General features: G+C 55.8%; 1 long non-coding RNA gene across 4 annotated transcripts in view; it reads left to right on the top strand.

Moving 5' to 3' along the window:
• The first annotated feature begins 3238 nt into the window (after nucleotides 1–3238).
• Nucleotides 3239–23533, top strand: part of LOC123766638 (uncharacterized) — a 41672-nt gene continuing 21377 nt past the window's right edge. For 3 of the 4 annotated variants that reach the window (XR_011223547.1, XR_011223548.1, XR_011223546.1), the window contains exon 1: nucleotides 3242–3629. This is a non-coding gene — a long non-coding RNA (uncharacterized lncRNA). Of the gene's footprint in view, nucleotides 3630–23533 lie in introns of all 4 variants that reach the window. The other variant, XR_011223549.1, reaches the window with a different exon arrangement.

The raw sequence follows: 23533 nt of genomic DNA, 5'->3' as shown, positions 1-23533 counted from the left end.
TTAATATTCATTAATATTACTAAGAAGACGGAGGCAGAGAAGGCCTACAACATGCACTAGGTAAGACAACTTTTAACGTCTCCAGACGGCAGACCTGGCGATACATAACGCTATGTATGGCGATACATAACGCGTGTGCAGTAACATTTCACATCCTTGTAAGGAATGACATGTGTGGGACATACATCGACCACATGAAGGGTAATTAATAAAGACAGTAATATGGTCCAAGTTGACACCACTTGGGTAAGGTCTTATAGTCCCCCCCCCCCCCCCCGTCAGTCCTTTCCGGTCTTGGAAGCCACCTTCAGAATTTTTTTTAATAGAAGAATAGTCATCTTGGAATCTTAACACATGGACACACACACAAATGGAAACCCGAGGAAATTTTTTAGGTTAAAATCTCTAGAGACAAACCAAAAAATTGTCCTTTGGAGTATTATGGTAATGAAGCAATAATGTACAACACTACAAATTCATATTTTGCTAGCACTTATCAGTTGGGATTCCATATGACACAAATTGTGGTAATAGGAGGCTTTTATGAGGTCTGTGATGCAATCTAGTCGTTACTAGCACTCTGGCATGAGAATTATAGCTAGTGCGCTCTGAAGTGGCTTCCAGCTCACCTTTCTCGAGTTTCGTTCAACAAAGAATGGTTGTCAGTTTCCGTGTTAGGAAGTTTAGACGATCCTGTAGTAGAGCTGACCCCGGACCCCAGTGGGTCAGACGGGGTCACCCGAGTGTGTAGGAAAAAGGTCAATTTCAACATTTAGGTACATTATGTCACGTGGGGCAGATTTGGGCCTTGCATGGTACTAAATTTGAGGGTTTTCATTGGTTTTTATGTGTGTGTCTTTTTTACATTCAAGTATGTTGTATTGTTGCAATGTTCCAGGGAACAAATTTGTCACTCGTGACATTATTAGGAATCTTTGTAGTTTCCTTTCGTGGTGTTACAGTGTGTTTTTGTACCTGGCTGGGTGGTGAGGCGCGACACTTTAAAATATAGAAATAAATACTGGAGTTTGAGAAGGTGTGAAAGAATGGTGTCTAGTTTTTAAATAATCTGAAAGATTCAAAACCGGTGTGAAACAAATACTCAAGTGAGAAAACGTTTTTTTCTTACTATAAATTCTCAAACCCCCCAAAAAATAATGGGGGAACAAATATATAATCACTTGCGAGACAACTGCCCAGAGACAGTTTAGCCACATTTGTGATTTGGTTCGCAATTTTGAGTCTTGTGCATTGGTGTGAGAAGAATAATTGTCAGTCTTTTTATGAACGGTAATTCTTCTGATTACTGGGATCAACCATGGTATTATTATCACTAAACCCAACAGTATTGGCCCCCATCACATTTTATAGATCCCCTCCCCCACAAAATTTTTTTTATCTTATTTCGATGTATAAATTCTACACCAAACAGTATACGCTGTTGATGGCTACGATGACAGCTGTGTTGATCAGTTGACTTTTGTTTTTTATTTGCACAAGACCAAGAGCAGCAAACCATAACCAAGTGAACGGTATTGTTTCTTGGCACAGACCCCTCAAGCCAAGTTGCTCACGTGACATGCCAGCCCAGCTGAGGGCCCAGCTAAGGGCCCAGCTGAGGGCCCAGCAGAGGGCCAGCCTCCACCACCTCCCGGGTTAGGGCAGGCTGAGTGAGGCAGGGATACTCTAACTCAGCTGTGTTCGCTATTGAGCTTTAGATCTCCATTCTTCCATGTTTTAGATTATGGAAATGTTGAAGTTTTTTGGATTTATGAATCTTTGTACCCTACGAATTTTTGAATGTTGTCATTACATTCCTTGGACATAAATATTATTTTCTTGTCTAAAGTGTTCAGCATGACTAATGGATGTACTACAGAAATGTACTTCATGTTATCCCGACGACACCCATGCTTGACTCTTGTAACGAAGCTCAAATATTTGAATTTTAATGTTAACTGATCTTTATACATTTTCCCTGCTATTAAGTGAACATTTTATTGTTTCTTTCTGTGATATAAGTTACATTAAACATTATTATTAAAAAACTGACTTTGTAGTTTCACTTGTGAATGCCTTGTTGTGTCCTGTGATGCTGGGTGTCTGCTGTCAGGGGCCTGACAGCTGAGTGGACAGCGCTCGGGATTCGTAGTCATGAGGTTCCGGGTTCGATCCCCGGTGGAGGAGGAAACAAATGAGCAGAGTTTCTTTTACCCTTATGCGTCTGTTCACCTAGCAGTAAATAGGTACCTGAGAGTTAGACAGCTGCTACGGGCTGCTTCCTGGGGATGTGTAACAAAAAGGAGGCCGGGTCGAGGAGCGGGCCGCGGGGACGCTAAGCCCTGAAATCATCTCAAGATAGATCTCTCAAGTTAGGACTATTAAGGCCACCATCATACTTTACTGACCAACCAACAAGTCAATTATATGTGTATATATACACACAAAAGAGATGTACATTTCAAAAGTGTATGTATCCTGTGTATCTCAGTTTGGAGCTCAAATAGTATCTGCTACAATAGCCTCAATATCTGTTATAACAACAGAAACAGGCCCATTTTAAAACTGTTAAGGGACATATTATTTAAACACATAGAGGCGTGATTCCAGTCGCCTCCATAAGAATAACGACTTAAAAAAAAAACTGTCAAGCACAAACGTGTTGCCCCGAGCAGTAACGGTTTTTGAAAGGATATAAATATTTGTATTCCCCAACGACGTAAATGTGTTTCCAAGTATGGGACTTTCGATGTAAAATTTAATCCTTTAGTAGATTCCATAGCACATCATGCCCACACGCACACATTTAGCCCGTTACCAATGCCCGCTCAACCAATGCCTGCTCACCAAAAAAAAACTCCCATATTTGAATATTAAATCAGTGCCAATCAAACTTGAAGCTTGTATACCGTTTATAAATAAAACGATCACCGTATGTAAGTCGAATTATGTGGAAATATATTATTATAGTTTATGGGAGAGATTGTTAGGTCGTTGGTAAGGTTGAGAATCACGCCTCACCCTTCAACAAGATTGCAAGGTGTCGCCAGCGACTTGACTTGCCGCCTTGATTTTTCTAATTAATGTTAATAATATATATAACGGAACTCTCTCCGTTGAATAATATATAATAATTAATATGCAAATATTGCAAGTAATAAATAGTAAGAGTAATATAAATATTAATATCTGAGGAGGTGGGTATATGGTAACAAGATAGCAACGTTGCTCCTGACCCGCCTCCGCCCGCCGGCCCGCGTCACGTGGTCAGTGACGGACACGCAGTCAGAGGGGACGGACGCTACGTCTGTCACTTACTGTAAAATATTATTATAGTTACACTGAGTATTGATACTTACACTAGGAGGAACTCTAAACACCGCGGCAGACTCACTACGTCATAACAAACACTTGTGAGAGTTGGACTATTGGCCTCACATTACGTCACAGTAGACGAAGACACCAAAAAGTTGACCATTCCAGAAGTTATGGAACTTCTCGCCCCTTCTAAATGAAGATAAATATTAGAAGACAGGAAGAGTGTGTGACTCCAGACAAGCAGTAAGGCGAGACTGACGGGCAGAAAGCACAAGACCTCCAACATCTTGCCAGTAACACCAGTACTGCAGGTTAGTGTCAACCAAGATGGTAACTAAGACGAAGGCAAGATGGGTCACATACCACGAACACCAACTACAGGTCATTAATGTCATTGAATTATAATTGTGTCGGAGCCAATGTGTACATATGTATACATATTAGGCTTATATCGAGCCCCCCCCCTCTAAGACGAATTACTGACCCCCCCCCCCCCCCCCCAAGATGCAACCCCACAACAAGCTGACTTAACTCCTGGGGCCAGATTCACGAAGCAGTTACGCAAGCACTTACGAACGTGTACATCTTTCCTCAATCTTTGACGGCTTTGGTTACATTTATTAAACAGTTTACAAGCATGAAAACTTGCCACACAACTGTTGTTATTGTTATAAACAGCCTCCTGGTGCTTCGCAGCTCATTAACTGTTTAATAATTGTAAACAAAGCCGCCAAAGATTGAGAAAAGATGTACAGGTTCGTAAGTGCTTTCGTGAATCTGGCCCCTGGTACCTACTTACTGCTAAGTGAACAGATGCATTAGGTGATACGAAACACGCACAACCATTTCTGTCCCGCCCGGGGATTCGAACCCAGAATTCTGGATTGTGAGTAGACAACGAACCCGGCTGTCCAGTACTACCCATCGGGCCCTATGGGTTAAGTGTTTTTTATAATAGTTTGACTTTTTCGGTTAAGTGACTACACAGGATGTTGTTAGGTTGTTAACGAGGCGAGCCCGTAACTACGGCTAACGCTAAACTAAACAGCGTTAGCTATACCAGGTGCACAGTCCCCCCCCCCCCTGGTGGACTGTTGTTGACCCGTGGTGCACAGTCCCCCCTGGTGGTCTGATGTTGACCCGTGGTGCACAGTCCCCCCCCTGGTGGTCTGTTGTTGACCCGTGGAGCACAGTCCCCTGGTGGTCTGTTGTTGACCCGTGGTGCACAGTCCCCTGGTGGTCTGTTGTTGACCCGTGGTGCACAGTCCCCTGGTGGTCTGTTGTTGACCCGTGGTGCACAGTCCCCCTGGTGGTCTGTTGTTGACCCGTGGTGCACAGTCCCCTGGTGGTCTGTTGTTGACCCGTGGTGCACAGTCCCCCTAGTGGTCTGTTGTTGACCCGTGGTGCACAGTCCCCCTGGTGGTCTGTTGTTGACTCGTGGTGCACAGTCCCCCTGGTGGTTTGTTGTTAACCCGTGGTGCACAGTCCCCCTGGTGGACTGTTGTTGACCCGTGGTGCACAGTCCCCCTGGTGGACTGTTGTTGACCCGTGGTGCACAGTCCCCTGGTGGTCTGTTGTTGACCCGTGGTGCACAGTCCCCCTGGTGGACTGTTGTTGACCCGTAGTGCACAGTCCCCCTGGTGGTATGTTGTTGACCCGTGGTGCACAGTCCCCCTGGTGGTCTGTTGTTGACCCGTGGTGCACAGTCCCCCTGGTGGTCTGTTGTTGACCCGTGGTGCACAGTCCCCCTGGTGGTCTGTTGTTGACCCGTGGTGCACAGTCCCCCTGGTGGTCTGTTGTTGACCCGTGGTGCACAGTCCCCTGGTGGTCTGTTGTTGACCCGAGGTGCACAGTCCCCTAGTGGTCTGTAGTTGACCCGTGGTGCACAGTCCCCCTGGTGGACTGTTGTTGACCCGTGGTGCACAGTCCCCTGGTGGTCTGTTGTTGACCCGTGGTGCACAGTCCCCTGGTGGTCTGTTGTTGACCCGTGGTGCACAGTCCCCTGGTGGTCTGTTGTTGACCCGTGGTGCACAGTCCCCTGGTGGTCTGTTGTTGACCCGTGGTGCACAGTCCCCTGGTGGTCTGTTGTTGACCCGTGGTGCACAGTCCCCTGGTGGACTGTTGTTGACCCGTGGTGCACAGTCCCCTGGTGGTCTGTTGTTGACCCGTGGTGCACAGTCCCCTGGTGGACTGTTGTTGACCCGTGGTGCACAGTCCCCTGGTGGTCTGTTGTTGACCCGTGGTGCACAGTCCCCCTGGTGGACTGTTGTCGACCCGTGGTGCACAGTCCCCTGGTGGTCTGATGTTGACCCGTGGTGCACAGTCCCCTGGTGGTCTGATGTTGACCCGTGGTGCACAGTCCCCTGGTGGTCTGATGCTGACCCGTGGTGCACAGTCTCCTGGTGGTCTGATGTTGACCCGTGGTGCACAGTCCCCTGGTGGTCTGATGTTGACCCGTGGTGCACAGTCCCCTGGTGGTCTGATGTTGACCCGTGGTGCACAGTCCCCTGGTGGTCTGATGTTGACCCGTGGTGCACAGTCCCCTGGTGGTCTGATGTTGACCCGTGGTGCACAGTCCCCTGGTGGTCTGTTGTTGACCCGTGGTGCACAGTCCCCCTGGTGGTCTGTTGTTGACCCGTGGTGCACAGTCCCCTGGTGGTCTGATGTTGACCCGTGGTACACAGTACCCTGGTGGTTTGTTGTTGACCCGTGGTGCACAGTCCCCCTGGTGGTCTGTTGTTGACCCGTGGTGCACAGTCCCCCCCCTGGTGGTCTGTTGTTGACCCGTGGTGCACAGTCCCCCCCCTGGTGGTCTGTTGTTGACCCGTGGTGCACAGTCCCCTGGTGGTCTGTTGTTGACCCGTGGTGCACAGTCCCCCTGGTGGTCTGTTGTTGACCCGTGGTGCACAGTCCCCCTGGTGGACTGTTGTTGACCCGTGGTGCACAGTCCCCTGGTGGTCTGATTGTTGACCCGTGGTGCACAGTCCCCTGGTGGACTGTTGTTGACCCGTGGTGCACAGTCCCCTGGTGGACTGTTGTTGACCCGTGGTGCACAGTCCCCTGGTGGTCTGTTGTTGACCCGTGGTGCACAGTCCCCTGGTGGTCTGTTGTTGACCCGTGGTGCACAGTCCCCTGGTGGTCTGTTGTTGACCCGTGGTGCACAGTCCCCCTGGTGGTCTGTTGTTGACCCGTGGTGCACAGTCCCCCTGGTGGTCTGTTGTTGACCCGTGGTGCACAGTCCCCCTGGTGGTCTGTTGTTGACCCGTGGTGCACAGTCCCCCTGGTGGTCTGTTGTTGACCCGTGGTGCACAGTCCCCCTGGTGGACTGTTGTTGACCCGTGGTGCACAGTCCCCCTGGTGGTCTGTTGTTGACCCGTGGTGCACAGTCCCCCTGGTGGTCTGTTGTTGACCCGTGGTGCACAGTCCCCTGGTGGTCTGTTGTTGACCCGTGGTGCACAGTCCCCCTGGTGGTCTGTTGTTGACCCGTGGTGCACAGTCCCCCTGGTGGTCTGTTGTTGACCGTGGTGCACAGTCCCCCTGGTGGTCTGTTGTTGACCCGTGGTGCACAGTCCCCCTGGTGGTCTGTTGTTGACCCGTGGTGCACAGTCCCCCTGGTGGACTGTTGTTGACCCGTGGTGCACAGTCCCCTGGTGGTCTGTTGTTGACCCGTGGTGCACAGTCCCCCTGGTGGACTGTTGTTGACCCGTGGTGCACAGTCCCCTGGTGGTCTGTTGTTGACCCGTGGTGCACAGTCCCCCTAGTGGTCTGTTGTTGACCCGTGGTGCACAGTCCCCCTGGTGGTCTGTTGTTGACCCGTGGTGCACAGTCCCCCCTGGTGGTCTGTTGTTGACCCGTGGTGCACAGTCCCCTGGTGGTCTGTTGTTGACCCGTGGTGCACAGTCCCCTGGTGGTCTGTTGTTGACCCGTAGGTGCACAGTCCCCTAGTGGTCTGTAGTTGACCCGTGGTGCACAGTCCCCCTGGTGGTACTGTTGTTGACCCGTGGTGCACAGTCCCCTGGTGGTCTGTTGTTGACCCGTGGTGCACAGTCCCCCTGGTGGTCTGTTGTTGACCCGTGGTGCACAGTCCCCTGGTGGTCTGTTGTTGACCCGTGGTGCACAGTCCCCTGGTGGTCTGTTGTTGACCCGTGGTGCACAGTCCCCTGGTGGTCTGTTGTTGACCCGTGGTGCACAGTCCCCTGGTGGACTGTTGTTGACCCGTGGTGCACAGTCCCCTGGTGGTCTGTTGTTGACCCGTGGTGCACAGTCCCCTGGTGGACTGTTGTTGACCCGTGGTGCACAGTCCCCCTGGTGGTCTGTTGTTGACCCGTGGTGCACAGTCCCCCTGGTGGACTGTTGTCGACCCGTGGTGCACAGTCCCCCTGGTGGTCTGATGTTGACCCGTGGTGCACAGTCCCCTGGTGGTCTGATGTTGACCCGTGGTGCACAGTCCCCTGGTGGTCTGATGCTGACCCGTGGTGCACAGTCTCCTGGTGGTCTGATGTTGACCCGTGGTGCACAGTCCCCTGGTGGTCTGATGTTGACCCGTGGTGCACAGTCCCCTGGTGGTCTGATGTTGACCCGTGGTGCACAGTCCCCTGGTGGTCTGATGTTGACCCGTGGTGCACAGTCCCCTGGTGGTCTGTTGTTGACCCGTGGTGCACAGTCCCCCTGGTGGTCTGTTGTTGACCCGTGGTGCACAGTCCCCTGGTGGTCTGATGTTGACCCGTGGTACACAGTACCCTGGTGGTTTGTTGTTGACCCGTGGTGCACAGTCCCCCTGGTGGTCTGTTGTTGACCCGTGGTGCACAGTCCCCCCCCTGGTGGTCTGTTGTTGACCCGTGGTGCACAGTCCCCCCCCTGGTGGTCTGTTGTTGACCCGTGGTGCACAGTCCCCTGGTGGTCTGTTGTTGACCCGTGGTGCACAGTCCCCTGGTGGTCTGTTGTTGACCCGTGGTGCACAGTCCCCTGGTGGACTGTTGTTGACCCGTGGTGCACAGTCCCCTGGTGGTCTGATGTTGACCCGTGGTGCACAGTCCCCTGGTGGACTGTTTGTTGACCCGTGGTGCACAGTCCCCTGGTGGACTGTTGTTGACCCGTGGTGCACAGTCCCCTGGTGGTCTGTTGTTGACCCGTGGTGCACAGTCCCCTGGTGGTCTGTTGTTGACCCGTGGTGCACAGTCCCCCTGGTGGTCTGTTGTTGACCCGTGGTGCACAGTCCCCCTGGTGGTCTGTTGTTGACCCGTGGTGCACAGTCCCCCTGGTGGTCTGTTGTTGACCCGTGGTGCACAGTCCCCCTGGTGGTCTGTTGTTGACCCGTGGTGCACAGTCCCCCTGGTGGTCTGTTGTTGACCCGTGGTGCACAGTCCCCCTGGTGGTCTGTTGTTGACCCGTGGTGCACAGTCCCCCTGGTGGACTGTTGTTGACCCGTGGTGCACAGTCCCCTGGTGGTCTGTTGTTGATCCGTGGTGCACAGTCCCCTGATGGTCTGTCACCGCCATAGTCCCCCCTGGTGGTCTGTCACCGCCATAGTCTCCCCCTGATGGTCTGTCACTGCCATAGTCCCCCCCCTGATGGTCTGTCACCTCCATAGTCCCCCCTTGGTGGTCTGTCACCGCCATAGTCCCCCCCCCTGATGGTCTGTCACTGCCATAGTCCCCCCCCTGGTGGTCTGTCACCTCCATAGTCCCCCCCCCCCTGATGGTCTGTCACCTCCATAGTCCCCCCCCCCCTGATGGTCTGTCGCCGCCATAGTCCCCCCCCTGATGGTCTGCCGCCGCCATAGCCCCCCCCCCCCGATGGTCTGTCGCCTCCATAGTCCCCCCCCCTGATGGTCTGTCGCCTCCATAGTCCCCCCCCTGATGGTCTGTCGCCGCCATAGTCCCCCCCTGATGGTCTGTCGCTGCCATAGTCCCCCCCCCTGATGGTCTGTCACCGCCATAGTCCCCCTGATGGTCTGTCACCGCTATAGTCCCCCTGATGGTCTGTCACCGCCATAGTCCCCCCCCTGATGGTCTGTCACCGCCATAGTCCCCCCCCTGATGGTCTGTCACCGCCATAGTCCCCCCCTGATGGTCTGTCACCGCCATAGTCCCCCCTGATGGTCTGTCACCGCCATAGTCCCCCCCCTGATAGTCTGTCACCGCCATAGTCCCCCCCTGATGGTCTGTCACCGCCATAGTCCCCCCTGATGGTCTGTCACCGCCATAGTCCCCCCCCTGATGGTCTGTCACCGCCATAGTCCCCCCCTGATGGTCTGTCACCGCCATAGTCCCCCCTGATGGTCTGTCACCGCCATAGTCCCCCCTGATGGTCTGTCGCCGCCATAGTCCCCCCCCCTGATGGTCTGTCACCGCCATAGTCCCCCCCCCCTTATGGTCTGTCACCGCCATAGTCCTCCCCTGATGGTCTGTCACCGCCATAGTCCTCTCCTGATGGTCTGTCACCGCCATAGTCCCCCCCCCCTGATGGTCTGTCACCGCCATAGTCCTCCCCTGATGGTCTGTCACCGCCATAGTCCCCCCCCGATGGTCTGTCGCCGCCATAGTCCCCCCCCCTGATGGTCTGTCGCCGCCATAGTCCTCCCCCCCTGATGGTCTGTCACCGCCATAGTCCCCCCCCCCTGATGGTCTGTCACCGCCATAGTCCCCCCCCCCCTGATGGTCTGTCGCCGCCATAGTCCCACCCCCTGATCTTCTGTCGCCGCTATAGTCCCCCCCCCTGATGGTCTGTCACCGCTATAGTCCCCCCTGATGGTCTGTCGCCGCCATAGTCCCCCCCCTGATGGTCTGTCACCGCCATAGTCCCCCCATGATGGTCTGTCACCGCCATAGTCCTCCCCTGATGGTCTGTCACCGCCATAGTCCCCCCCCCCTGATGGTCTGTCACCGCCATAGTCCCCCCCCCTGATGGTCTGTCGCCGCCATAGTCCCCCCCTGATGGTCTGTCGCCGCCATAGTCCCCCCCCTGATGGTCTGTCACCGCAATAGTCCCCCCTGATGGTCTGTCACCGCCATAGTCCCCCCCTGATGGTCTGTCACTGCCATAGTCCCCCCCCCCCCTGATGGTCTGTCGCCGCCATAGTCCCCCCCCCCCTGATGGTCTGTCGCCGCCATAGTCCCCCCCCCTGATGGTCTGTCACCGCCATAGTCCCCCCCCTGATGGTCTGTCACCGCCATAGTCCTCCCCCCTGATGGTCTGTCACCGCCATAGTCCCCCCCCCCCTGATGGTCTGTCGCCGCCATAGTCCCCCCCCCCTGATGGTCTGTCGCCGCCATAGTCCCCCCCCCTGATGGTCTGTCGCCGCCATAGTCCCCCCCCCCTGATGGTCTGTCGCCGCCATAGTCCCCCCCCTGGTCTGTCGCCGCCATAGTCCCCCCCCTGATGGTCTGTCGCCGCCATAGTCCCCCCCCTGATGGTCTGTCGCCGCCATAGTCCCCCCCTGATGGTCTGTCGCCGCCATAGTCCCCCCCCTGATGGTCTGTCGCCGCCATATTCCCCCCCTGATGGTCTGTCGCCGCCATAGTCCCCCCCTGATGGTCTGTCGCCGCCATAGTCCCCCCCCCTGAAGGTCTGTCGCCGCCAGAGTCCCCCCCCCGATGGTCTGTCGCCGCCATAGTCCCCCCTGATGGTCTGTCACCGCCATAGTCCCCCCCCCCTGATGGTCTGTCGCCGCCATAGTCCCCCCCTGATGGTCTGTCGCCTCCATAGTCCCCCCCCCCTGATGGTCTGTCGCCTCCATAGTCCCCCCCCCTGATGGTCTGTCGCCGCCATAGTCCCCCCCCCCCTGATGGTCTGTCGCCGCCATAGTCCCTCCCCCTGATGGTCTGTCGCCGCCATAGTCCCTCCCTGATGGTCTGTCACCGCCATAGTCCCCTCTGATGGTCTTTCGCCCCCATAGTCCCCCCCCTGATGGTCTGTCACCGCCATAGTCCCCCCCTGATGCTCTGTCACCGCCATAGTTCCCCCCCCTGATGGTCTGTCGCCGCCATAGTCCCCCCCCCCTGATGGTCTGTCGCCGCCATAGTCCCCCCCCCCTGATGGTCTGTCACCGCAATAGTCCCCCCCTGATGGTCTGTCACCGCCATAGTCCCCCCTTCCCTGATGGTCTGTCACCACCATAGTCCCCCCCCCTGATGGTCTGTCACCGCCATAGTCCCCCCCCCTGATGGTCTGTCACCGCCATAGTCCCCCCCTGATGGTCTGTCACCGCCATAGTCCCCCCTGATGGTCTGTCACCGCCATAGTCCTCCCCTGATGGTCTGTCACCGCCATAGTCCTCCCCTGATGGTCTGTCACCGCCATAGTCCCCCCTGATGGTCTGTCACCGCCATAGTCCCCCCTGATGGTCTGTCACCGCCATAGTCCCCCCTGATGGTCTGTCGCCGCCATAGTCCCCCCCCTGATGGTCTGTCACCGCCATAGTCCCCCCCCCTGATGGTCTGTCACCGCCATAGTCCTCCCCTGATGGTCTGTCACCGCCATAGTCCCCCCCCCTGATGGTCTGTCACCGCCATAGTCCCCCCCCCTGATGGTCTGTCACCGCCATAGTCCTCCCCTGATGGTCTGTCACCGCCATAGTCCCCCCTGATGGTCTGTCGCCGCCATAGTCCTCCCCCCTGATGGTCTGTCACCGCTATAGTCCCCCCCTGATGGTCTGTCACCGCCATAGTCCCCTCCCCCTGATGGTCTGTCACCGCCATAGTCCCCCCCTTTGCCCCTTGATGGTCTGTCACCGCCATATTCCACCCCCCTGATGGTCTGTCACCGCTATAGTCACCCCTGATGGTCTGTCACCTCCATAGTCCCCCCTGATGGTCTGTCACCTCCATAGTCCCCCCCCCTGATGGTCTGTCACCTCCATAGTCCCCCCCCTGATGGTCTGTCACCTCCATAGTCCCCCCCTGATGGTCTGTCACCTCCATAGTTTCCCCCCCTGATGGTCTGTCACCTCCATAGTCCCCCCCCTGATGGTCTGTCACCGCCATAGTCCCCCCCCTGATGGTCTGTCACCGCCATAGTCCCCCCCCTGATGGTCTGTCACCGCCATAGTCCCCCCCCTGATGGTCTGTCACCTCCATAGTCCCCCCCTGATGGTCTGTCACCTCCATAGTCCCCCCCTGATGGTCTGTCACCTCCATAGTCCCCCCCTGATGGTCTGTCACCTCCATAGTCCCCTCCTGATGGTGTCACCTCCATAGTCCCCCCTGATGGTCTGTCACCTCCATAGTCCCCCCCTGATGGTCTGTCACCGCCATAGTCCCCCCCCCTGATGGTCTGTCACCGCCATAGTCCCACCCCCTGATGGTCTGTCACCGCCATAGTCCCCCCCCTGATATTCTGTCACCGCCATAGTCCCCCCTTGATGGTCTGTCACCGCCATAGTCCCCCCCTGATGGTCTGTCACCGCCATAGTCCCCCCTGATGGTCTGTCACCGCCATAGTCCCCCCTGATGGTCTGTCACCGCCATAGTCCCCCCCTGATGGTCTGTCACCGCTATAGTCCCCCCCTGATTGTCTGTCACCTCCATAGTCCCCCCTGATGGTCTGTCACCGCCATAGTCCCCCCTGATGGTCTGTCACCTCCATAGTCCCCCCTGATGGTCTGTCACCGCCATAGTCCCCCCCCCTGATGGTCTGTCACCGCCATAGTCCCCCCTGATGGTCTGTTACCTCCATAGTCCCCCCTGATGGTCTGTCACCTCCATAGTCCCCCCTGATGGTCTGTTACCTCCATAGTCCCCCCCTGATGGTCTGTCACCGCCATAGTCCCCCCCCTGATATTCTGTCACCGCCATAGTCCCCCCCCTGATATTCTGTCACCGCCATAGTCCCCCCCTGATGGTCTGTCACCGCCATAGTCCCCCCTGATGGTCTGTCACCGCCATAGTCCCCCCCTGATGGTCTGTCACCGCCATAGTCCCCCCCTGATGGTCTGTCACCGCCATAGTCCCCCCCTGATGGTCTGTCACCGCCATAGTCCCCCCCTTGATGGTCTGTCACCGCCATAGTCCCCCCCTGATGGTCTGTCACCGCCATAGTCCCCCCCTGATGGTCTGTCACCGCCATAGTCCCCCCCTGATGGTCTGTCACCGCCATAGTCCCCCCCCTGATGGTCTGTCACCGCCATAGTCCCCCCTGATGGTCTGTCACCGCCATAGTCCCCCCTGATGGTCTGTTACCCTCCATAGTCCCCCCCCTGATGGTCTGTCACCTCCATAGTCCCCCTGATTGTCTGTCACCTCCATAGTCCCCCCCCCCTGATGGTCTGTCACCGCCATAGTCTCCCCCTGATGGTCTGTCACCGCCATAGTCTCCCCCTGATGGTCTGTCACCGCCATAGTCTCCCCCTGATGGTCTGTCACCGCCATAGTCCCCCCCCTTGATGGTCTGTCACCGCCATAGTCTCCCCTTGATGGTCTGTCACCGCCATAGTCTCCCCCTGATGGTCTGTCACCGCCATAGTCTCCCCCTGATGGTCTGTCACCGCCATAGTCTCCCCCTGATGGTCTGTCACCGCCATAGTCTCCCCCTGATGGTCTGTCACCGCCATAGTCCCCCCTGATGGTCTGTCACCGCCATAGTCCCCCCCCTGATGGTCAGTCACCGCCATAGTCCCCCCCCTGATGGTCTGTCACCTCCATAGTCTTCCCCTGATGGTCTGTCACCGCCATAGTCTTCCCCCTGATGGTCTGTCACCGCCATAGTCTTCCCCTGATGGTCTGTCACCGCCATAGTCCCCCCCTGATGGTCTGTCGCCGCTGTAGTCCCCCCCCGTGATGGTCTGTCGCCGCCATAGTCCCCCCCCTGATGGTCTGTCAACGCCATAGTCCCCCCCTGATGGTCTGTCACCGCCATAGTCCCCCCCTGATGGTCTGTCACCGCCATAGTCCCCCCCTGATGGTCTGTCACCGCCATAGTCCCCCCCTGATGGTCTGTCACCGCCATAGTCCCCCCTGATGGTCTGTCACCGCCATAGTCCCCCCTGATGGTCTGTCACCGCCATAGTCCCCCCCTGATGGTCTGTCACCGCCATAGTCCCCCCCCTGATGGTCTGTCACCGCCATAGTCCCCCCCTGATGGTCTGTCACCGCCATAGTCCCCCCCCTGATGGTCTGTCACCGCCATAGTCCCCCCCTGATGGTCTGTCACCGCCATAGTCCCCCCCTGATGGTCTGTCACCGCCATAGTCCCCCCCTGATGGTCTGTCACCGCCATAGTCCCCCCCTGATGGTCTGTCACCGCCATAGTCCCCCCCTGATGGTCTGTCACCGCCATAGTCCCCCCCCCTGATGGTCTGTCACCGCCATAGTCCCCTCCCCCTGATGGTCTGTCACCGCCATAGTCCCCCCCCTTGCCCCTTGATGGTCTGTCACCGCCATATTCCACCCCCCTGATGGTCTGTCACCTCCATAGTCCCCCCCTGATGGTCTGTCACCTCCATAGTCCCCCCCTGATGGTCTGTCACCTCCATAGTCCCCCCCCTGATGGTCTGTCACCGCCATAGTCCCCCCCTGATGGTCTGTCACCGCCATAGTCCCCCCCCTGATGGTCTGTCACCGCCATAGTCCCCCCCCCCTGAATGTCTGTCACCTCCATAGTCCCCCCCTGATGGTCTGTCACCTCCATAGTCCCCCCTGATGGTCTGTCACCTCCATAGTCCCCCCCCCCTGATGGTCTGTCACCTCCATAGTCCCCCCCCTGATGGTCTGTCACCTCCATAGTCCCCCCCCTGATGGTCTGTCACCTCCATAGTCCCCCCTTGATGGTCTGTCACCTCCATAGTCCCCCCTGATGGTCTGTCACCTCCATAGTCCCCCCCTGATGGTCTGTCACCTCCATAGTCCCCCCTGATGGTCTGTCACCTCCATAGTCCCCTCCTGATGGTGTCACCTCCATAGTCCCCCCCTGATGGTCTGTCACCGCCATAGTCCCCCCCCCCCTGATGGTCTGTCACCGCCATAGTCCCCCCCCCTGATGGTCTGTCACCGCCATAGTCCCACCCCCTGATGGTCTGTCACCGCCATAGTCCCCCCCCCCTGATATTCTGTCACCGCCATAGTCCCCCCTTGATGGTCTGTCACCGCCATAGTCCCCCCCTGATGGTCTGTCACCGCCATAGTCCCCCCCTTATGGTCTGTCACCGCCATAGTCCTCCCCTGATGGTCTGTCACCGCCATAGTCCCCCCCTGATGGTCTGTCACCGCTATAGTCCCCCCCTGATTGTCTGTCACCTCCATAGTCCCCCCTGATGGTCTGTCACCGCCATAGTCCCCCCCCTGATGGTCTGTCACCGCCATAGTCCCCCCTGATGGTCTGTTACCTCCATAGTCCCCCCCTGATGGTCTGTCACCTCCATAGTCCCCCCTGATTGTCTGTCACCTCCATAGTCCCCCCCCTGATGGTCTGTCACCGCCATAGTCCCCCCCCTGATGGTCTGTCACCGCCATAGTCCCCCCCTGATGGTCTGTCACCGCCATAGTCCCCCCCCTGATGGTCTGTCACCGCCATAGTCCCCCCCTTGATGGTCTGTCACCGCCATAGTCCCCCCCTGATGGTCTGTCACCGCCATAGTCCCCCCCTGATGGTCTGTCACCGCCATAGTCCCCCCTGATGGTCTGTCACCGCCATAGTCCCCCCTGATGGTCTGTTACCTCCATAGTCCCCCCCTGATGGTCTGTCACCTCCATAGTCCCCCCCCCCTGATGGTCTGTCACCGCCATAGTCCCCCCCTGATGGTCTGTCACCGCCATAGTCCCCCCCTGATGGTCTGTCACCGCCATAGTCCCCCCCTGATGGTCTGTCACCGCCATAGTCCCCCCCCCTGATGGTCTGTCACCTCCATAGTCCCCCCCCTGATGGTCTGTCACCTCCATAGTCCCCCCCCCCCCTGATGGTCTGTCACCGCCATAGTCCCCCCCTGATGGTCTGTTACCTCCATAGTCCCCCCCTGATGGTCTGTCACCTCCATAGTCCCCCCCCCTGATGGTCTGTCACCGCCATAGTCTCCCCCTGATGGTCTGTCACCGCCATAGTCTCCCCCTGATGGTCTGTCACCGCCATAGTCTCCCCCTGATGATCTGTCACCGCCATAGTCCCCCCTTGATGGTCTGTCACCGCCATAGTCTCCCCCTGATGGTCTGTCACCGCCATAGTCTCCCCCTGATGGTCTGTCACCGCCATAGTCTCCCCCTGATGGTCTGTCACCGCCATAGTCTCCCCCTGATGGTCTGTCACCGCCATAGTCCCCCCTGATGGTCTGTCACCGCCATAGTCCCCCCCCTGATGGTCAGTCACCGCCATAGTCCCCCCCTGATGGTCTGTCACCTCCATAGTCTTCCCCTGATGGTCTGTCACCGCCATAGTCTTCCCCCTGATGGTCTGTCACCGCCATAGTCTTCCCCTGATGGTCTGTCACCGCTATAGTCCCCCCCTGATGGTCTGTCGCCGCTGTAGTCCTCCCCCCGTGATGGTCTGTCGCCGCCATAGTCCCCCCCCTGATGGTCTGTCAACGCCATAGTCCCCCCCTGATGGTCTGTCACCGCTATAGTCCCCCCTGATGGTCTGTCACCGCTATAGTCCCCCCCTGATGGTCTGTCACCGCCATAGTCCCCCCCTGATGGTCTGTCACCGCCATAGTCCCCCCCTGATGGTCTGTCACCGCCATAGTCCCCCCCTGATGGTCTGTCACCGCCATAGTCCCCCCCTGATGGTCTGTCACCGCCATAGTCCCCCCCCTGATGGTCTGTCACCGCCATAGTCCCCCCCTGATGGTCTGTCACCGCCATAGTCCCCCCCTGATGGTCTGTCACCGCCATAGTCCCCCCCTGATGGTCTGTCACCGCCATAGTCCCCCCCTGATGGTCTGTCACCGCCATAGTCCCCCCCTGATGGTCTGTCACCGCCATAGTCCCCCCCTGATGGTCTGTCACCGCCATAGTCCCCCCCCTGATGGTCTGTCACCGCCATAGTCCCCTCCCCCTGATGGTCTGTCACCGCCATAGTCCCCCCCCCTTGCCCCTTGATGGTCTGTCACCGCCATATTCCACCCCCCTGATTGTCTGTCACCTCCATAGTCCCCCCCTGATGGTCTGTCACCTCCATAGTCCCCCCCTGATGGTCTGTCACCTCCATAGTCCCCCCCCCCTGATGGTCTGTCACCGCCATAGTCCCCCCCCCTGATGGTCTGTCACCGCCATAGTCCCCCCCCTGATGGTCTGTCACCGCCATAGTCCCCCCCCCCTGAATGTCTGTCACCTCCATAGTCCCCCCCTGATGGTCTGTCACCTCCATAGTCCCCCCTGATGGTCTGTCACCTCCATAGTCCCCCCCCCCTGATGGTCTGTCACCTCCATAGTCCCCCCCTGATGGTCTGTCACCTCCATAGTCCCCCCTTGATGGTCTCTCACCTCCATAGTCCCCCCTGATGGTCTGTCACCTCCATAGTCCCCCCTGATGGTCTGTCACCTCTATAGTCCCTCCCCTGATGGTCTGTCACCTCCATAGTCCCCCCCATGATGGTCTGTCACCTCCATAGTCCCCCCCCCATGATGGTCTGTCACCTCCATAGTCCCCCTGATGGTCTGTCACCTCTATAGCCCCCCCTGATGGTCTGTCACCTCCATAGTCCCCCCCCCCCTGATGGTCTTTCACCTCCATAGTCCCCCCCTGATGGTCTGTCACCTCCATAGTCCCACCCCCTGATGGTCTGTCACTGCCATAGTCCTCCCCCCTGATGGTCTGTCACCGCCATAGTCCCCCCTTTGATGGTCTGTCACCTCCATAGTCCCCCCTTGATGGTCTGTCACCGCCATAGTCCCCCCCCTGATGGTCTGTCACCGCCATAGTCCCCCCTGATGGTCTGTCACCGCCATAGTCCCCCCCTGATGGTCTGTCACCGCCATAGTCCCCCCCCCTGATGGTCTGTCACTGCCATAGTCCCCCCTGATGGTCTGTCACTGCCATAGTCCCCCCTGATGGTCTGTCACCGCAATAGTCCCCCCCCTGATGGTCTGTCACCGCTATAGTCCCCCCTGATGGTCTGTCACCTCCATAGTCCCCCTTCCTGATGGTCTGTCACCTCCATAGTCCCCCCTGATGGTCTGTCACCGCAATAGTCCCCCCCCTGATGGTCTGTCACCTCCATAGTCCCCCCCCTGATGGTCTGTCACCTCCATAGTCCCCCCCCCCTGATGGTCTGTCACCTCCATAGTCCCCCCTGATGGTCTGTCACCTCCATAGTCCCCCCCCTGATTGTCTGTCACCTCCATAGTACCCCCTGATGGTCTGTCACCGCCATAGTCACCCCCCTGATGGTCTGTCACCGCCATAGTCCCCCCTGATGGTCTGTTACCTCCATAGTCCCCCCCTGATGGTCTGTCACCTCCATAGTCCCCCCTGATGGTCTGTCACCTCCATAGTCCCCCCTGATGGTCTGTCACCTCCATAGTCCCCCCTGATGGTCTGTCACCTCCATAGTCCCCCCCCTGATGGTCTGTCACCTCCATAGTCCCCCCCCTGATGGTCTGTCACCTCCATAGTCCCCCCCCTGATGGTCTGTCACCTCCATAGTCCCCCCCTGATGGTCTGTCACCTCCATAGTCCCCCCTGATGGTCTGTCACCTCCATAGTCCCCCCTGATGGTCTGTCACCTCTATAGTCCCCCCTGATGGTCTGTCACCTCCATAGTCCTTCCCCTGATGGTCTGTCACCTCCTTAGTCCCCCCCCATGATGGTCTGTCACCTCCTTAGTCCCCCCCCATGATGGTCTGTCACCTCCATAGTCCCCCCTGATGGTCTGTCACCTCCATAGTCCCCCCTGATGGTCTGTCACCTCTATAGTCCCCCCTGATGGTCTGTCACCTCCATAGTCCTTCCCCTGATGGTCTGTCACCTCCTTAGTCCCCCCCCCATGATGGTCTGTCACCTCCATAGTTCCCTCTGATGGTCTGTCACCTCCATAGTCCCCCCTGATGGTCTGTCACCTCTATAGTCCCCCCTGATGGTCTGTCACCTCCATAGTCCTTCCCCTGATGGTCTGTCACCTCCTTAGTCCCCCCCCATGATGGTCTGTCACCTCCATAGTCCCCCCTGATGGTCTGTCACCTCTATAGCCCCCCCTGATGGTCTGTCACCGCCATAGTCCCCCCTGATGGTCTGTCACCGCCATAGTCCCCCCTGATGGTCTGTCACCGCCATAGTCCCCCCTGATGGTCTGTCACCTCCATAGTCCCCCCTGATGGTCTGTCACCTCCATAGTCCCCTCTGATGGTCTGTCACCTCCATAGTCCCCCCCCTGATGGTCTGTCACCGCCATAGTCCCCCCCCTGATGGTCTGTCACCGCCATAGTCCCCCCCCTGATGGTCTGTCACCGCCATAGTCCCCCCCCTGATGGTCTGTCACCGCCATAGTCCCCCCTGATGGTCTGTCACCGCCATAGTCCCCCCTGATGGTCTGTCACCGCCATAGTCCCCCCTGATGGTCTGTCACCGCCATAGTCCCCCCTGATGGTCTGTCACCGCCATATTTCCCCCCCTGATGGTCTGTCACCGCCATAGTCCCCCCTGATGGTCTGTCACCGTCATAGTCCCCCCTGATGGTCTGTCACCGCCATAGTCCCCCCTGATGGTCTGTCACCGCCATAGTCCCCCCTGATGGTCTGTCACCGCCATAGTCCCCCCTGATGGTCTGTCACCGCCATAGTCCCCCCTGATGGTCTGTCACCGCCATAGTCCCCCCCCCTGATGGTCTGTCACCGCCATAGTCCCCCCCCTGATGGTCTGTCACCGCCATAGTCCTCCCCCCTGATGGTCTGTCACCGCCATAGTCCCCCCGCCTGATGGTCTGTCACCGCCATAGTCCTCCCCCCTGATGGTCTGTCACCGCCATAGTCCTCCCCCCTGATGGTCTGTCACCGCCATAGTCCTCCCCCCTGATGGTCTGTCACCGCCATAGTTCCCCCTGATGGTCTGTCACCTCCATAGTCCCCCCTGATGGTCTGTCACCGCCATAGTCCCCCCCCTGATGGTCTGTCACCGCCATAGTCCTCCCCCCTGATGGTCTGTCACCGCCATAGTTCCCCCCGATGGTCTGTCACCTCCATAGTCCCCCCTGATGGTCTGTCACCGCCATAGTCCCCCCCTGATGGTCTGTCACCGCCATAGTCCTCCCCCCTGATGGTCTGTCACCGCCATAGTCCCCCCTGATGGTCTGTCACCTCCATAGTCCCCCCTGATGGTCTGTCACCTCCATAGTCCCCCCTGATGGTCTGTCACCGCCATAGTCCTCCCCCCTGATGGTCTGTCGCCGCCATAGTCCTCCCCCCTGATGGTCTGTCGCCGCCATAGTCCTCCCCCCTGATGGTCTGTCACCGCCATAGTCCTCCCCCCTGATGGTCTGTCACCGCCATAGTCCTCCCCCCTGATGGTCTGTCACCGCCATAGTCCTCCCCCCTGATGGTCTGTCACCGCCATAGTCCTCCCCCCTGATGGTCTGTCACCGCCATAGTCCTCCCCCCTGATGGTCTGTCACCGCCATAGTTCCCCCTGATGGTCTGTCACCTCCATAGTCCCCCCTGATGGTCTGTCACCGCCATAGTCCCCCCCTGATGGTCTGTCACCGCCATAGTCCTCCCCCCTGATGGTCTGTCACCGCCATAGTTCCCCCTGATGGTCTGTCACCTCCATAGTCCCCCCTGATGGTCTGTCACCGCCATAGTCCCCCCTGATGGTCTGTCACCGTCATATGGCTCTCATTCTCACGATAGAGCTTGGCTGTTATAGGAAACATAACCCTGGAAACACAAACCGAAACTGTCTCTATTTTCCGCTTGTTACAACTTGTAATAAAGTTGTTACATCTTGGCTTAACGTGTTTATGACGTATTAGAACGTCTGTCCAATGACATATTTATGACGTATTAGAACGTCTGTATTAGAAGTTGTAACAACGTATTAGAACGTTGTTACAACTTGCTATATTGGTTGTTATAACTGGTTAGGTGTTAAAACTTGTTCGAACGTTGTACCAACGCCGTAGTTTCGGTTTCTGTTTGGCGGGAAACCACTAATCGTTAACAAATGAATTACGTATACAATATATAAACCGATATGATACAGGGTTTTTAAACAGTAACTGGTTTTTTTTATCTAATACCCCTAGTTTATCAAGATATTAAAACATTTAAGAAGTTTTATATTCGTTTGCTTAAATGTTATGTAATTTATGCGACAAAGTATATTTTGAACGGTAGATAGGTACAGATCCCTTGTGTCTGAAGACGGTATAATGACTAAACTGTAAGCGATAAGGACGTTTGTTCAAAAACTGGAAGTTTTTAATGGATCAGGACCCCGGCGCTGTCGGACTTGTTGGCTATACAAGTACTTGGCTATGCAAGGACCTGGTTGTACAAGGCTGGCAGTATACCCCTATATCTGTATATAGGGGCAGTATACCCCTATATCTAAAATGTGGTACCACATGTGTGGGGATCGTTTGTTATTGACTTTCGAAATGTACCATTTACAGTGCAAAATTTTAGTCATTCATTATTTTTTTTTTTTTTTTTTTTTGTAAATACTAAAATATTCAGATTTTGTTCACTTAATATAATTATCACTTTCTTCTAACGCGGAGACAAAAATGGGACAACTATTTTTAGCTTGAATGTGAGCGCGCGACATATTTTTATGTCTGACGAACAAATAGTTCTATAATATTCTATTCTTATCCGAGCGACTTGGGGATAGTATGAAGATGTTTGCCATGAAATTTACGTTTTCTTTAATTGCCACATAGCCTATTTGGGAGAACGGAATTGTCTTGTATCCTCGTGGTAAAACTATTGTATTGTTGACACAAGTGTAATCGACTAAGTTTCTTTATTTGGTGCCGGTCTAACGCATCGTTGCGTGACATTTTATACATATGTTCTTCTAGAACATTCTATTGCGAACACATTGGTACAAAAATTAAATATGTACATCGAAAATTAAGGTCAGGACAGTGAAAAGAGTATACACTTTTCAGTGTTGCCGCTCGATCGCCCGAAACGCCTAGAGCACTTTGCGCTAATTTTTTTTCCGTTGCTGGGAGTAGCAAAGTGTTGAGAGAATCGGAGGGCTCTACAATATCACCCGTTTTCTAACGCGACGAGGAAGTTGATGTCCGTTTATCATAGAAAACAGCTATTTCACCGATAACTAATATAATTGCTAAAATTTACAGTTGAGAAATTTCAGCTCGTTCTCGCGAGCGTTCGTACCTACAAGACACTGTTGCAGTAAAGTGCCCTAAATTACCCAACCACAGGACCCACGAACAGAAAGAGACATAATATCAATTTCGCAAGCCGTTACCATTTTCTTACACAGCCGTTTTTGGCTTTGGGTAAAAAAATGACAATGTAATGATTTATAACAAGAATAGGTTGGTAATTATGGTGGTACTACGCACATGGTTAATCATAGACCCTAAAGAGTTAATTGTAACGTTATTACCTTTCAGCTGCAGGCATAATATATAGTTTATAAGTAAATCCTGTGACAGAGTACTCGATTAAAACGCCACCCATTTCTTTATCGTCATATTAGTTACGTGAATAGTCTCATTTTTCTACGACCCTGAGCTTTCCATAATCTTTTAATAATAATAATTGTGTCGGGGACAGGCAGCCAGTTTATGTATACATGTTAGGCTTCTTTAGTTCTTCATCCCAGCCCCCAAGGTCAAATTACTGACCGGATCCCAGGATTTTTATTTTTATTTTGGCCCGAGGGGCGAGTTGAGTTTATTGGGCAGCGTCACTCATCCTGTGAGTGGACACACCGCCATAGTGACAGTATTGGGAAGCGCCACTCATCCTGTGAGTGGACACACCGCCATAGTGACAGTATTGGGCAGCGTCACTCATCCTGTGAGTGGACACACCGCCATAGTGACAGTATTGGGCAGCGAAACTCATCCTGTGAGTGGACACACCGCCATAGTGACAGTATTCGGCAGCACCACTCATCCTGTGAGTGGACACACCGCAATAGTGACAGTATTGGGCAGTGCCACTCATCCTGTGAGTGGACACACCGCAATAGTGACAGTATTGGGCAGTGCCACTCATCCTGTGAGTGGACACACCGCCATAGTGACAGTATTGGGCAGCGCCACTCACCCTGTGAGTGGACACACCGCCATAGTGACAGTATTGGGCAGCGCCACTCA

Source organism: Procambarus clarkii, chromosome 62 (genome assembly GCF_040958095.1).
Source record: "Procambarus clarkii isolate CNS0578487 chromosome 62, FALCON_Pclarkii_2.0, whole genome shotgun sequence".
Taxonomy (NCBI): domain Eukaryota; kingdom Metazoa; phylum Arthropoda; class Malacostraca; order Decapoda; family Cambaridae; genus Procambarus; species Procambarus clarkii.
The sequence above is the reverse complement of the archived record's forward strand: the minus strand, read 5'-3'. Positions and strand labels throughout refer to the sequence as shown.